The 13,224-nt window shown below is 47.9% G+C and overlaps 1 pseudogene; it reads left to right on the top strand.

Moving 5' to 3' along the window:
* Positions 1-7,500: 7,500 nt before the first annotated feature.
* LOC138287298 (zinc finger protein 271-like) overlaps positions 7,501-13,224 on the top strand; it is a 160,742-nt pseudogene continuing 155,018 nt past the window's right edge.

Genomic DNA, 13,224 nt, shown 5'->3' with positions numbered 1-13,224 from the left:
TGACCCCCCCTTGGGTCCCTCTCGCTGTCACCAGAGCTCGTCTGAACTTACCTGCGGTCAATGCCACAAGGCCTTGTCCAGGGTTTCCCCTCTCTTAGCCCAGATGCAGCTTCCCCTTGCCCACTCAGCCCTCTGTCGCAACCAAGCCTACACAAGGTCGCAACAAAACCACTAGGCTAGGCAGGCATGCAAGGAGACCCTGCTCCACACTTGGCCACTCGGCTACTCGAATCCCTCCTGCAGCTCCCCGCTTGCGGCACCCAGCCCTCTCGACACATCATTCCTGCTCACTAGGGAAAGCAACCGCTTGGCTCCAGCTTTCTCCAGTTCCGCTGCGATGCCACAGAAGGCAGGGGGTAGGGAATGGTAGTGAAAGAGTAACACAGCCTCTCAGTGACTTTGCCGTGACATGACAGCCAGGTCCGCAGTGCGGTTTGGTGCGGGTGGAGCGGTCACATTTACAGTCACAATAATGCTGGCTTCTATGGACCTTTTGCACCCGCTCCCAACTCACGTCGACTCGCCCACAGCACCTCTACAGCAACACAGCGTAGAGCACTTCCGGAGTAGCAAGGGTTCACGTCCATCGTCAGTTACTCGCTATAATTTTCTGTCTGCTGTTTTCGCCACCCGGTTTTCTAGGTATGCCTCCAAGGCATCACTGCACAAGGTCTCCCCTATGTGAGAAGAAAGCGAGCGCCAGGCCGTGACCTCAGTAGTTGTCCATTTGAGTAGGTCCTGTCATGGTTGGACTCTTGTTACTAGACAAGACTGCTGGTTTAGGGATGACAGCACTTTTGTTTGTAGGCGACTGAGTCACTCCTACAACAAGTTGCAACTGTCGCCCCAACCCTCCCGGCTCACAAGCAGTACCTCACCAAAACCTAGAACAGTAAAGGTGATTTCTGGTAGCCTTACACATGGACTGTAGATGGGACTTCTCAGGGGGAGTCGTGGTGTAACGGAGTTATCCTTTTCTCACGTTAGCACTAAGCCTCAGTCAAACACAGGCAATAAAGAAGGTGCAGGAACATTTTCCATATGTTTATTGAAAAGACTGCCATCTACAATAAAAAGCATGTGTTGCAATGATTAGGATAATAGGTGGAGATAAAAGCAAAATCATGAGAGTTGTGTATACAAAACCCCCCACCATATTGCGATAAACATGAGATATGCAGTTCATCCTGAAAGCCCCTAATCTGTACCCTAATGAGAGCTAGGCATGATAAACCCTAATTTGCTAGTACAGTATCCATGAAAAGCGCTCCCCAACCCTTGTAACCTTGGAATGAGGTCTCTAGATCTGACTTCGTGGAAAGATGAAGGCTGAATTCTGCAGCATGGTGACATGCAGTGTAGATGGCATCTGGAAGGAACTCCTCTATTGACCTTGTCCATGTGAGATGTATTATACAGATCATGTAGGATCCCTGACGCAAGTGTGTGTTCCTAAACAACTGATAAGGAGGCAGACTTGTGGCGGCAATTATATAAACAATCCCCAACAAGCATACATTACGTTCCTATAACACACGTAAGTGAGAAAGGGACATGATAACAACACCTACGTACATCACTGATCATGATGCTGATACTGATGCCTTCTCAGAGCGGCACTCATAATGCAAATCAACCACAACAGCATGTTGGGGACATCATCTGTCTTCCAGGACATCACTGTGCACCTTTTAACAAATATAAAAGCTAGTTTGATAAATTTCACCACATATTTGTTCTTGAATGTATGCACAACAGCTCCTATTATACACTGTGAAGGGTTCAGGGAGTAAAGTCTGTTCTGTGATCTTTGCTAACAGTGATAGCGCCATTGCTCCAAATTGCCCTCTCACAAGGCAGGTCCATACTATGTGGTAAAAGTCTGCCGTAAGGCACATGCAGTGTCAGCAGTTGGAGGAGATTCCAGGGAACATGCGGTGTTAATGCACAGGAGTGAGATACGTCTGGTGCAGGTGGTTGAACTAAGTGTATTTTAGGGAGGGGTTTTTGGAGATCTTATGGACATAGCCGAGCGTTGTGGACCATTGTTTATCTGGGATGTCTTTATCCACAGTGCCAGCCCAATTCTCTTTCAAGGCCGGACGTTCATAGGGCTTAAGTATGTGATCACTTGTTTATCATTCCCATGTGTTAAGAAGACCTGCAAGGGAGGGTAAGCATTTGATTGGGACCCGTCCAGTTCCCATAACATGCTTATTGTGTTAACCAGTGCATTGTAAGTCAGGAATTGACTGTCACGTCAGCAGAGTCTGATGTGTGTACAGGTTTCCCAACGTGGCCAAACCTGCTATAATCCGCAGGCAGGATGTTCTATTATGGTGTGAAGATCGGGGCCACAAGAGTAGAGCCAGTAAGTATGGCATACGAGCGTGCTAAGGTTGGATGTATGTCTGCCAGCAGTACTTGGACATCTTGGCCTGGTGGTCAATACAGTGGGGATCTTGACGGTGGACCAGGAGCCAGTCCAGTATATGGCAGCCCTTAAGTTACGGAGAACGACGGAGAACGACTGACCATTCAGAGTTGGGGGGCCACTGTGTCGCCCATTACAATTGGGCTGTGGAGTAGTAAAGTTTAAAGTTGGGGCCACTCAGTCCCCCTCATTCAAGTGCAGGATATAGTTTGTGCAGCGCTGCTTTCTTCTGACCCAATCCTCAAATACGGTGGATGACGGTAGAACTAAGGTCTCAATACAAGCGTTTTGGCAACTGGACAGGCACTGCTGAAAAATGTTACAATAGCCTGGGCAATACTAGCAGTTTGGCTATTGTTATTCTGCCCGTAGGAGAGAAGGGCAATGATCCCCAGAATGTCATGGAGTTCTGCATGCCAGCTAGCACCCTCACCAGGTTCTCTTGTACTAGATGTGCCTCAGAATGGTATATATATACGCAAATATCTGAATGTGTTGCACTCCCGTCCCACAGCCAGGAGAGGCAGCCCTGCGCCTTGGTTGAGTAAGACTGTGCAAGGGGAACAAGCAGCACTTAGTGCAATTCAGTTTTAAGCCAGACATGGTTCTGAAATCTTCAAGGGTTTCCATCACCTGTGGTAGGGTTCTGTGGGGTGCCCGGAGGTACACCAGTGCATCATCTGCATCCAGCAAAATAGCCTCCCAGGTGCCACTGCTTGGTATCCCCCACTGTGCACCCACACCAGGTTTGTGAATGTTTTCAACCCTAGGGAAAATAATATTGGTGACAATAGAAAATCCTTGCCTGGTGCTCCGATATATAGTGAACACAGTAGAAATCTCACTGCTTGTATGGACCTGAGCCACTGGGTTGGTATATAGTATGCCTTTCCAACATAGTATTTCTGGGACAAAGCCCATTTTCTCTAGCACTGCAGTTTGGTAGGGCCACCCTAGGGTGTCAAAAGTCTTCTCTATATCCAGAGATAAGGCTGTAGGGAGCAGATCTTTGTGATCAGATTCTTCCAGGATTTAGAAGAGATGAAGTAGGTTCAGGAAAGTGTTTCTATTTGGTATGAAGGCGTTTTGATCGGTGTGCACCAACATGGGAAGTAGTGGTAATAATCTCTTAGCTACAACCTTCCCCCAAAATGTAGCAGTCTCTTTGAGGAGAGACAGCAGTCTGTAAGAACTCCCCTCTAACGGGTCTCTGCCAGGTTGGGGGAGGATGGTGATCACGTAGTTGCTAGAAAGGTGCCCAGTTCCCTTACGTGGTTCTACAGTTGTAAGAATTTTGGGGTCAGTGTAGCTCCACAGAGCATTGCAGTAGATGGATGCCCTCTGAGTTAACTTGTAGGGATGGACCACCCCCGGACACAGTCCCTTTGTATAGCACGCTATAATAATCTGAGAAGGCTTTATTACTGTTGTCTTGTGCGTTCATTAGTACCCCTGTTGGAGACTTATTCGCAGTCAGGGGGGATGTGGAGGATTCAGAGCACAGTGCATTTGATTGTGATCTGGCCTGGCTAGAAAGGCCCTTGTAATCCTCACTGTGGTATTGCCCTGTAGTAGGGGGAAGAACCTGTGTAATGTGGTGTTGTGCACTGCATTGAAGTCACTACTCTATAAACTTGGTGCTTGTAGGTCCTGGACTAATATAGGAGGGAGATTAATCAGGAATTGTGGTTGTTGCAATTGGTCGCTTATATCATGATCAGGGTGATTGGTGCTCCATCCAATAGCCCCTCTACAAACACATAGGCCCTCATTACAACCCTGGCGGTCGGCGGAGAAGCGGCGGTCTTAGCGCCAACAGGCTGGCAGTAAAAAATTTGGAATTATGACCATGGCGGTAATCGCCACTTCTCTGATCCGACTGCTGGGCTGGAGACCTGGGTCTCCAGCCCGGCGGTCGTCACAATACCGCCGGCGGTATCATGACCCGACTGACCACTATGGATTTCATGGGGTTTGGAACCGTCATGAAATCCATGGCGGTGAGCACTATGAGTGCCAGGAAATTCCTTCCCTGACACTGATAGGGGTTTCCCCCCCCCCCCACCCTGAGTCCTTCCCCTACACCACCCACCCCCAAAGGTGGCAGGACCCCCCTCCCCACCCGTACCCCCAACATTACATTACACATTCACACCTGACACGCACGCATGCACCACCAACACACATACCCGCACTCACACCAACATACATGCCAACAACCACACACACAGTCATACGCACACACCCACATTCAGACATACATGCACACATCCATACAGACATCCATACAGACAGACACGCACTCATTTCCAAACACACAACACCCCTGCATGCATACACGTACTCACACACCCCCTCTACATACACACACGTACACCCCCATGCACGTACACATCACACAACACCCAAACTAACGGACGATCAACTTACCTGGTCCGTTGATCCTCCGGGAGGGGACGGGATCCATGGGGGCTGCTCTGCCGCCACCACACCGTCAACAGAACACCGCCACGCCGAATTACAGAACGTGATTCAGTGGGCGGTGTTCTGTTGACTTGGAGGTGGAGCAACCTCCACTTCCCCGCCCCCGCCAGTATGGCTGCTGGCGGCTCTCCGTCCGAAAAAGGACGGAGGGCTGCCAGCAGTCATAATACGCAGAGCGGAAAACCGCCACCACTGGCGGTCTTCAGCACGGTGGTCCCTCTGCGGTCTTGTCAAAAGACCGCCGAGGTCGATAATGACCCCCATATTGTCCTTCGGGGTCCATCAGTGTGCGGACTATCACCAGGAACACCATAGGGGCCAGCCAGATGTGAACCTACCTGGCATAAGCCCCTAGGAATACCATTTCCCCTTTCCAGGAACTCTGCAACACCATGGCTTACTGCTTCTATAACAAGATATCCATCATTTACAGCAACTTCGAACACCAACACACCAACCTCTACAGCCTCTTCACACCAATTGACGCCACCCACAACCATCCACTCACCATATGGAAACAGCTCAAAACACAGAGCACCACAGCCATCATGAACTCCATCCACTCTGGAACACCCATGGACTCCTGTCCCCACCACCTCTTCAGACTCAGGAGCCAGGAAATCAGCAGCGCACCTCAATTCAGCGCATCCATCACCACAGCCACCTTCTCGGATCAATGGAAACACGCAGAGGTCAGACCCCTCCCCACCAGAAACCTTCCACTGAGCCAGCGATCTCAAGAACTACAATGCTATCTCTCTGATCCCCTTCCCCACCAAAGTCCTTGAGAAGGCCATCAACTACCAACTCACCGACCACCTGGAGAGCAACAATCTACTAGACACATCTCAAACAGGCATCTACGCCAACCACAGCACCTAGACCACCCTGATCTCTGCCACAAACAACATCAGGTCCCTTCTAGACCGCAGGGCAGCAAAGGCCCTGATCCGCCTCAACCTTGCAGCAGCTTTGGGCATTGTATACTACCACACCCTCATCAAAATACTCTGCCACATCCCAATACAGGGAGACACCCTCAAATGGATTGCATCCTTTCTCACAGGACGAATCCAAAAGATCCACCTAGCACTCTTTAGTTCGAAGCCCAAGACCATCATTTACAACATCCCTCCACGGTCATCTCTTAGCCCCACCCTTTTCAAAATGTACATGCCTCCCCTGACCGACATTGTCAAAACCCACAGCCTTAACATCATATCCTTTGCAGATGACACCAAGCTCATCCTCTCACTCTCAGAAGACCCCTTCACCACCAGGACCAACTTCCACAGCTGCATGACCAGCGTCGCCAACTGGATGAAGACCAACAGCCTGAAGCTCGGACCCACACCGACAGATCAAGCCTGCAACCTCAACATCATACTGGACTGCAAACTTTCCATAAAATGCCAGATCCACGAAGTCTCCTCAGCCTGCTTCCACACCCTTTGCGTGCTCCGAAAGATCTTCAGATGGCTCCCTGGTCACACACCCTGAAAGCCGTCAAATAAGCCGTAGTCACCAGCTGGCTGGATTACAGCAACGTGCTCTACTCTTCACCACCCAACTCTTGAAGAGTCTCCAGATGATACAGAACTCAGTTGCCAGACTCATCCTCAACCTCCCCAAACAGACCCACATCACCTCCACACCTCAGGAACCTCCACTGGCTCCTCATCAAGAAAAGATGCCAATCCAAGATGTTGACACATGCCTACAAGGCTCTCCATGACCAAAGACCAGCATACATCAACTACTGCCTGAACCTCCTCCAACCCTCTAGACACCTGTGCTCTGCCTCTCTTGCTATGTTCCCTGCATCAGCTATAATAACAGTGGAGAACGCTCCTTCTACCTTACCGCCAAGTCCTGGAACAACCTCTCCCTACACTTCTGAACATCATCGTATCTCTCTGAATTCAGAATAGGTCTCAAGATCTGGCTCTTCAACCAATCCCAGCAAGACCCCAGTGCTGGAGAACCTCATAGGTGATCAGCCGCGCTCTTCAAATCTGAGCTAACTGATTGAGTGATAAGCCAAATATGAGTTTACCACAAGTTGGCCCCTCACTGTCTTTGCAGTTTAAGGAGTTCTGTAGCAGTCAGATTTGTTTTCTGAAGAAAGGCAATGTGAGTCTGCTTCAAAAGTACGAATAAATTAAGAGACTGCATCCAATGTAAATAGGAAAGCGTTGGAGAATTGAAGTATGTGAATACAGTTACCTTTTTCCATAATCTGTTTTTGTTTAAATGAAATCTTGCCCATGTGCATCTACCTAAAGCTGTACCTGTAGTTTGTAGGTGCGCCGTGCTCGCCCTTTCTTCACTACGTTACTATCTGAACACTGGTAAATCACCCCATTTTCAGAAGAAAATAAGATGTGATGTGTTCAATAGAACATTTAGTTAAATATCTGTTTATGGTGAAGTAACCCTTACTCAGTTTCAAAGATGGTAAAGAAGAGATGGAGGTTATAGCCAGTTAAACATTGTGTATCACATTCTGTTATATTTGCATTTCGTAATTTTAAATCTCTTTACATCCAACAGGAACAAGCCTTGAATGCATGGAATGCTTATAAATAACAACAATGGTTCCGTAAATCATCAAAAAATAGAAATAATCCGCTCCAGTATTCAGGAAAACATCAGTGCAGTCAGAGACTGAGGACCCTGAACATAGACTGATAGATGCTGGAAGAAGCTCTGAAGGACAAATCAGTGAATGTAAGAGTCTGAGCTGTGCAACTTCACACCACAACACTAAGAAATGACCTCTAGAAAATTAAGGCAACAACACTGACAAACCACCTCCTGAATAAACGTTTGACCAACACCAGCTTTGATCGTGGGATCTGTTATGCTGTGACTACAACAGTGCTCTGGTTCCCAAGATGGTGACATTCCATAATTCAGTGCTCTAGGTGTATTGTAAACTCTTCCTGGGTACACCACAAGAACCAGAGAAAAGCACAACAGAGTGGAGACAACAACTGAAGGGTAAAGGAAAGAGGGATTCTGCTGTCTACAATACAACAGACTGTTTGAATTTGCACCGACCAAAAGGAGAAGGATTAATCCTTATCCACAAGCATTGAAAACTGTTACCAATCTAAAGACACAATCTTTTGAAAGGAAGCCTTGCTCATATCATGACAATGGCAAGTATTAATGACCATTGTACTTTACTTTTAAATGGGAAATCAAATGCCCTAAATACTAACAAATACAGGTAATGTGAGAATATTACAAGTGATTTATCAACCATGTTGGCATGTCAGGAACCACAGTCATGGGATGTAGACAAATATATACCCGATCCAGAGGCACTACCCAATAAAGAAGAATCATACAGGTGCAGTGAGAGCTTTGGTTTATCATTGCTACAGAAGCACCATCATCGAACACACACAGGAGAAAAGCCATTAAGATGCAGTGAATGTATGAAAAGTTTTAATCAATTATCACGACTACGAATACATCAGCGAACACACACAGGGGAGAAACCATACCATTGCAATAAATGTGTGAAGAGCTTTAGCCACTTATCAACCCTACAACAACATCAGCAAACACACACCGGGGAAAAACCATATCATTGCAGTGAGTGTGGATTTAGTTTTAGTGGTTCCTCAAATCTCAGGATTCATCAGCGAATACACACAGGGGAAAAGCCATTCAAGTGCACTGAATGTGTTAAGAGCTTTAGTCGATTAACAGCTCTCCAAAGCCATCAGCGAACACACACCGGGGAAAAACCCTACCATTGTAGTGAATGTGGAAGTCATTTTTAGAGAATCTTCAACATTAAGGAACCATCAGCAAATACACACTGGGGAAAAGCAATTCAAGTGCACTGAATGTGTGAGGAGCTTTAGTCGATTATCACACCTCCAACGCCATCTGCAAACACACAAATCAGAAAAACTATTCAAGTGCAGTGAATAAGAGAAGGGCGTCAGTCAATTACTGAGCCTACATAGTCATCAGCAAATTACAGAAGATGATCACATTACAAGTATGTGGAACATTAAAATTCCAGATGCTAAAAGGGTTGATGATAGAAGCTCCAACTATTCAGAAAAGAAGAAACACGCATATATTTATAGAATTATAAAAGTGTCTGTTGTCAGTGATTGCTTATTTCATTTCTCTACATATAAGGCAAAGAAAAGAAGTTGCAAGCAACACATTAAGACATCAGCAGAGTGTGGAATAAAAGAAAAGAAACAGTGTTTTTTCTTTGATGAAGTAGAGTTGTAAAGGAAAACCTCCAAGCACACCTGCTCATGCTGCCTGTAAAAGCAACACTGTGAACAATGCTTGGACTAACAAGTGTATTTTCATCTCACTTCAGGAATTAGTCCTAAAACCTATAAACCCAACACACTCAAACCGGTTAAACAAGCACAAACTGGAGAATAGTCGTAGCTGATTGTGGTGTTTGGGTGCTTTTTGCAACATTTTGTAACTGTGGCCAGAGAACAGAGACCAAAAGCACAAGAAGTGAAAGTAGGAAATATGAGCTGTAACTCTTAGGATTAATGCTTCCAGTGCACAACATTTACCCCCCAAGACCTGCCTCAGGAGAAGTGATGCTTATTTCCATCATCACATGCATCTGTAAATGCACCCACCATACTGTTACTTCCTCAGTGATGTTCCACAGCTGCATCCTTAGGAAGTTGGACCGCTCCAGGGCCGGACTGGGAACCCAAAATAGCCCTGGCAATTTTGTCAGACCAGCCACTGGGTAGGAGGGGGATGGGGAGTATGAAGCTCTGCTGCAGAACTGGCCCCCACCCTTCCAGCCTCTAGGGGAAACACTCGATGCCCGCTATGGCCCTGGACGGATCACCACAGACTATGGTACTGATTTATTGTTAGATGTATGTAAATATATTTTATGAGTTTCTTATTTGCAGAGAATCATTCAACCGAATCCTGACTGGGTGCAAGGATAGAATCAGTGTATAATGGCAAAATTACTGATAGGAGAAAAAGATGTTCTTAATAAGTTCCTGAAGTGTTGACGGCTAAGTAAAGATGGAATCTTGAGCTGTAGACATTGGTGACTACCGCTCCAAAGACTAAGGCCCTCATTACAACCCTGGTGGTAAATGCCGCCTACCGCTGTGCTGACGCCCGCCAGCATACCGTGATAGCGGCGGATACCGCCACGGGCATTATGACTCACACCCTAGAATACCACCACAATACAGACACCCACACAATTGCGCCACACCAAAGGTCAGTGATAAACTGGCGATAGCAAAACCCACACTGTCACACCAACAGGAATACGCCCACAGTATCACGACCCACGAATCAACGTGGCGGTCATTCAACCGCGGTAAACCATTGGCGGTACATACCGCCGCTCCCAAAATACACCCACACTTACAAAACCACAACACATTGGACAATTTTAAATACACACATACACATACCACACCCACATCACTATAAAACACACACCCACACTACCCACAACCCCTTACAACCCAAACAAAATTGAACACGCACAGAGAGACAATCATAGAGCACACAATCACTCAGAGGCACAGAACCCCATGACTCATACACCATCCACGCACATCACATAATACATCCCAACACATCACCCCACACATTACCTCACACATATCACTCACACCACATCATGGCACCTCAAAGACACCCCAGGTTTTCTGAGGAGGAGCTAAGGGTCATGGTGGAGGAAATCATCCGGGTAGAGCCATAGTTATTCAGATCACAGGTGCAGCAGACATTCATTGCAAGGCAGATGGAGCTATGGCGGAGAATCGTCGATAGGGTGAACACTGTGGGACAGCATCCAAGAACCAGGGATGACATCAGGAAGAGGTGAAACGACCAAGGAGGAAGGTGCATTCCGTGGTATCAATACACCAGATAGCAGTACAGAGGACTGGCGGTGGGCCGCCACCTCCCCCCCCAACTAACAACATGGGAGGAGCAAGTCTTGGCGATCATGCATCCTGAGGGCCTCGCAGGAGTAGCAGGAGGACTAGACTCTAGTAAGACATCATTACTACTATATCCCCCACCCTGCCTGCATGCCATTACTAACGCCTACCCCTAACCTCACCCCCATCAGTCCACCACCTCACATATACCCCACTATCACAACCCACACATCCCAAAACCAAGCCCTGCATGCTACACCAATGCATGGACCCCCATCACAGACCTGCATGGACACCCATCATCACAGAATGCCCAGTAGAGAGACGCACCCAGCCCACACAATCAGCAATTCCACAAGGCTAAACCGATAGGGAAAGCACAATTCTGTAAGGGAAACACACCCATTGCACAAGATGGCACACACAGATACAATAACAATGCAGTTGCATCCCAGTAGGACCCCTACCCAACGTCACCGGACAGCAGGTGCCAGCTACATCCAGCCCCCCCAGAAGAAGCCCACAGTGATGACAGCAGCTCTGCACGCCTGGATCACGATGACCAACCTGGCCCATCAGGGACCTCTGGACTGTCGGTTACCCTGCCACAGTCCCAAACCACCACAGAGCCTCCCCCCTCAGGAAACACCAGCACAGCACCCACCCAGCGGACCCATGCCACTGTCCCCAGGACACGTCAATCAGCAGTGTGTCCACCACTACAGGGATCCCAGGCAATCCCACAAACGCACGACGATCAGGGACCTGGGGTCAGTGGCAATGGGCACACGGTTCAGGGGACAGAGGCACAGGACAACAGGGAAGCTGGGAGGACTGCTGTGCGACAGGTGGAGGACAGGCCCAGGGAACCGACCCTCCACGAGGCACTCTCCAACATCATGGGAGCATACCACCATTCCCAGGAGACCATGGGCACGGTACTGGCCAAGTTTCAGGAGACCCAGCGGCCGCAGGAGGGACAGTACATGGAGATCAGGGATGACCTCACAAAAATCTACAGCATCCTGGTCACCATAGCAGGGGTGCTGGCTGATATGGGCAAGACCATGAGGGAGGCAATGGCACAACATAGGGCCCCTGAAACTAGCTAAACGGAGGAACAGCCTTCTCCTCCAACGGTGCTAGTGGACAGGAGGCACCACCACACAAACATCAGGCCACTAGCACCCCACCCCCTGCAGAAGGAGAACCACCCTGCAAATGGTCCCTGCGATCCAGGCAGAAGAGAGAGAACATTGCCAAGACCCCTGCAAGGAAATAGGACTCTTCTGATTGTCACCTTTCTGTCCCACTCTGTTACCCTGTCCACCTTGTACTGACATTGCTTCACTTCCAATGCCCCCTTGGACAATGCACCTGTGATGCCATGAGATTGGACTCTACCATGGACCTTCCTCCACTGTCACCCCAGCCCCTTGCACATGCCCTTATACTTATTATCACCTAAATAAACACCCTTAAAACAAATAACAATCTGGAGTCAGTCTGATGAATCACAAATGTTTTACTAGAACATTAGCAAAGCATTGCAAGGTATATGCTCATTTACTCATGCCAATGTATGACAGTTGTTGGACAGCAGTACACATAGCAGAAGCCAGAATGGGGTACACAGATCTGAAAAAAGGAAACCCAAAGGGAACAGTCAATGTCCATAGACAGAGGGTAAGAGGCTGCCATGTACAATGTCCTAAAGCAATGATTCCCAACCTTTTGACTTTTGTGGACCCCCACTTTATCAGTACTGGAACCCGGGGACCCCCACTGAATCATTATAGGAATCTGGGGACCCCCCACTGAGTCATTACTGAAAGCTAGGGACCTAATCTGTTAATATTATTGAATTTTCTAAGCAGCCGCGGACCCCTAAGGAGGCTTTGCGGACCCCCAGGGATCCCCGGACCACAGGTTGGGAACCACAGTCCTAAAGTACACTGAAATGTGAAGAGGAGTTAGTCTCGTACCTGTGTGTCACTGGAAGTACTGCAGGATAATGTTTGTTCTGTTGTCAACATCTTCTTCCTCTGCCTCCTCTTCCTCACTGTCCACAGGCAGTGGATGTCCATACGTGGACTGTGTTCAGATGTTTGGTTGTGTATCATTAATAGAGATGTATAACGTGTCAGGTTTAACATGTATTATGCCACTAATGGCCATACGAACCATATATTCCAAACTATACGTGTATTTAAGAAAAATTTTCTGTTAACATGAAAGTAAAACGAGTTTGATCCTGGCACAGACCCCTGTTGTGCGTTATGTATAAATATGGGTGTGCTGAAGAGCAATCTCGTTGCTGCCCCTCGCTGGCTGGGCAGCTGTGATGGTGGTCGGCCATAGGAAGAAATTACTGGG

The sequence above is a fragment of the Pleurodeles waltl genome, chromosome 4_1, assembly GCF_031143425.1.
Source record: "Pleurodeles waltl isolate 20211129_DDA chromosome 4_1, aPleWal1.hap1.20221129, whole genome shotgun sequence".
In the NCBI taxonomy this organism is placed as follows: Eukaryota; Metazoa; Chordata; class Amphibia; order Caudata; family Salamandridae; genus Pleurodeles; species Pleurodeles waltl.
The sequence above is the reverse complement of the archived record's forward strand: the minus strand, read 5'-3'. Positions and strand labels throughout refer to the sequence as shown.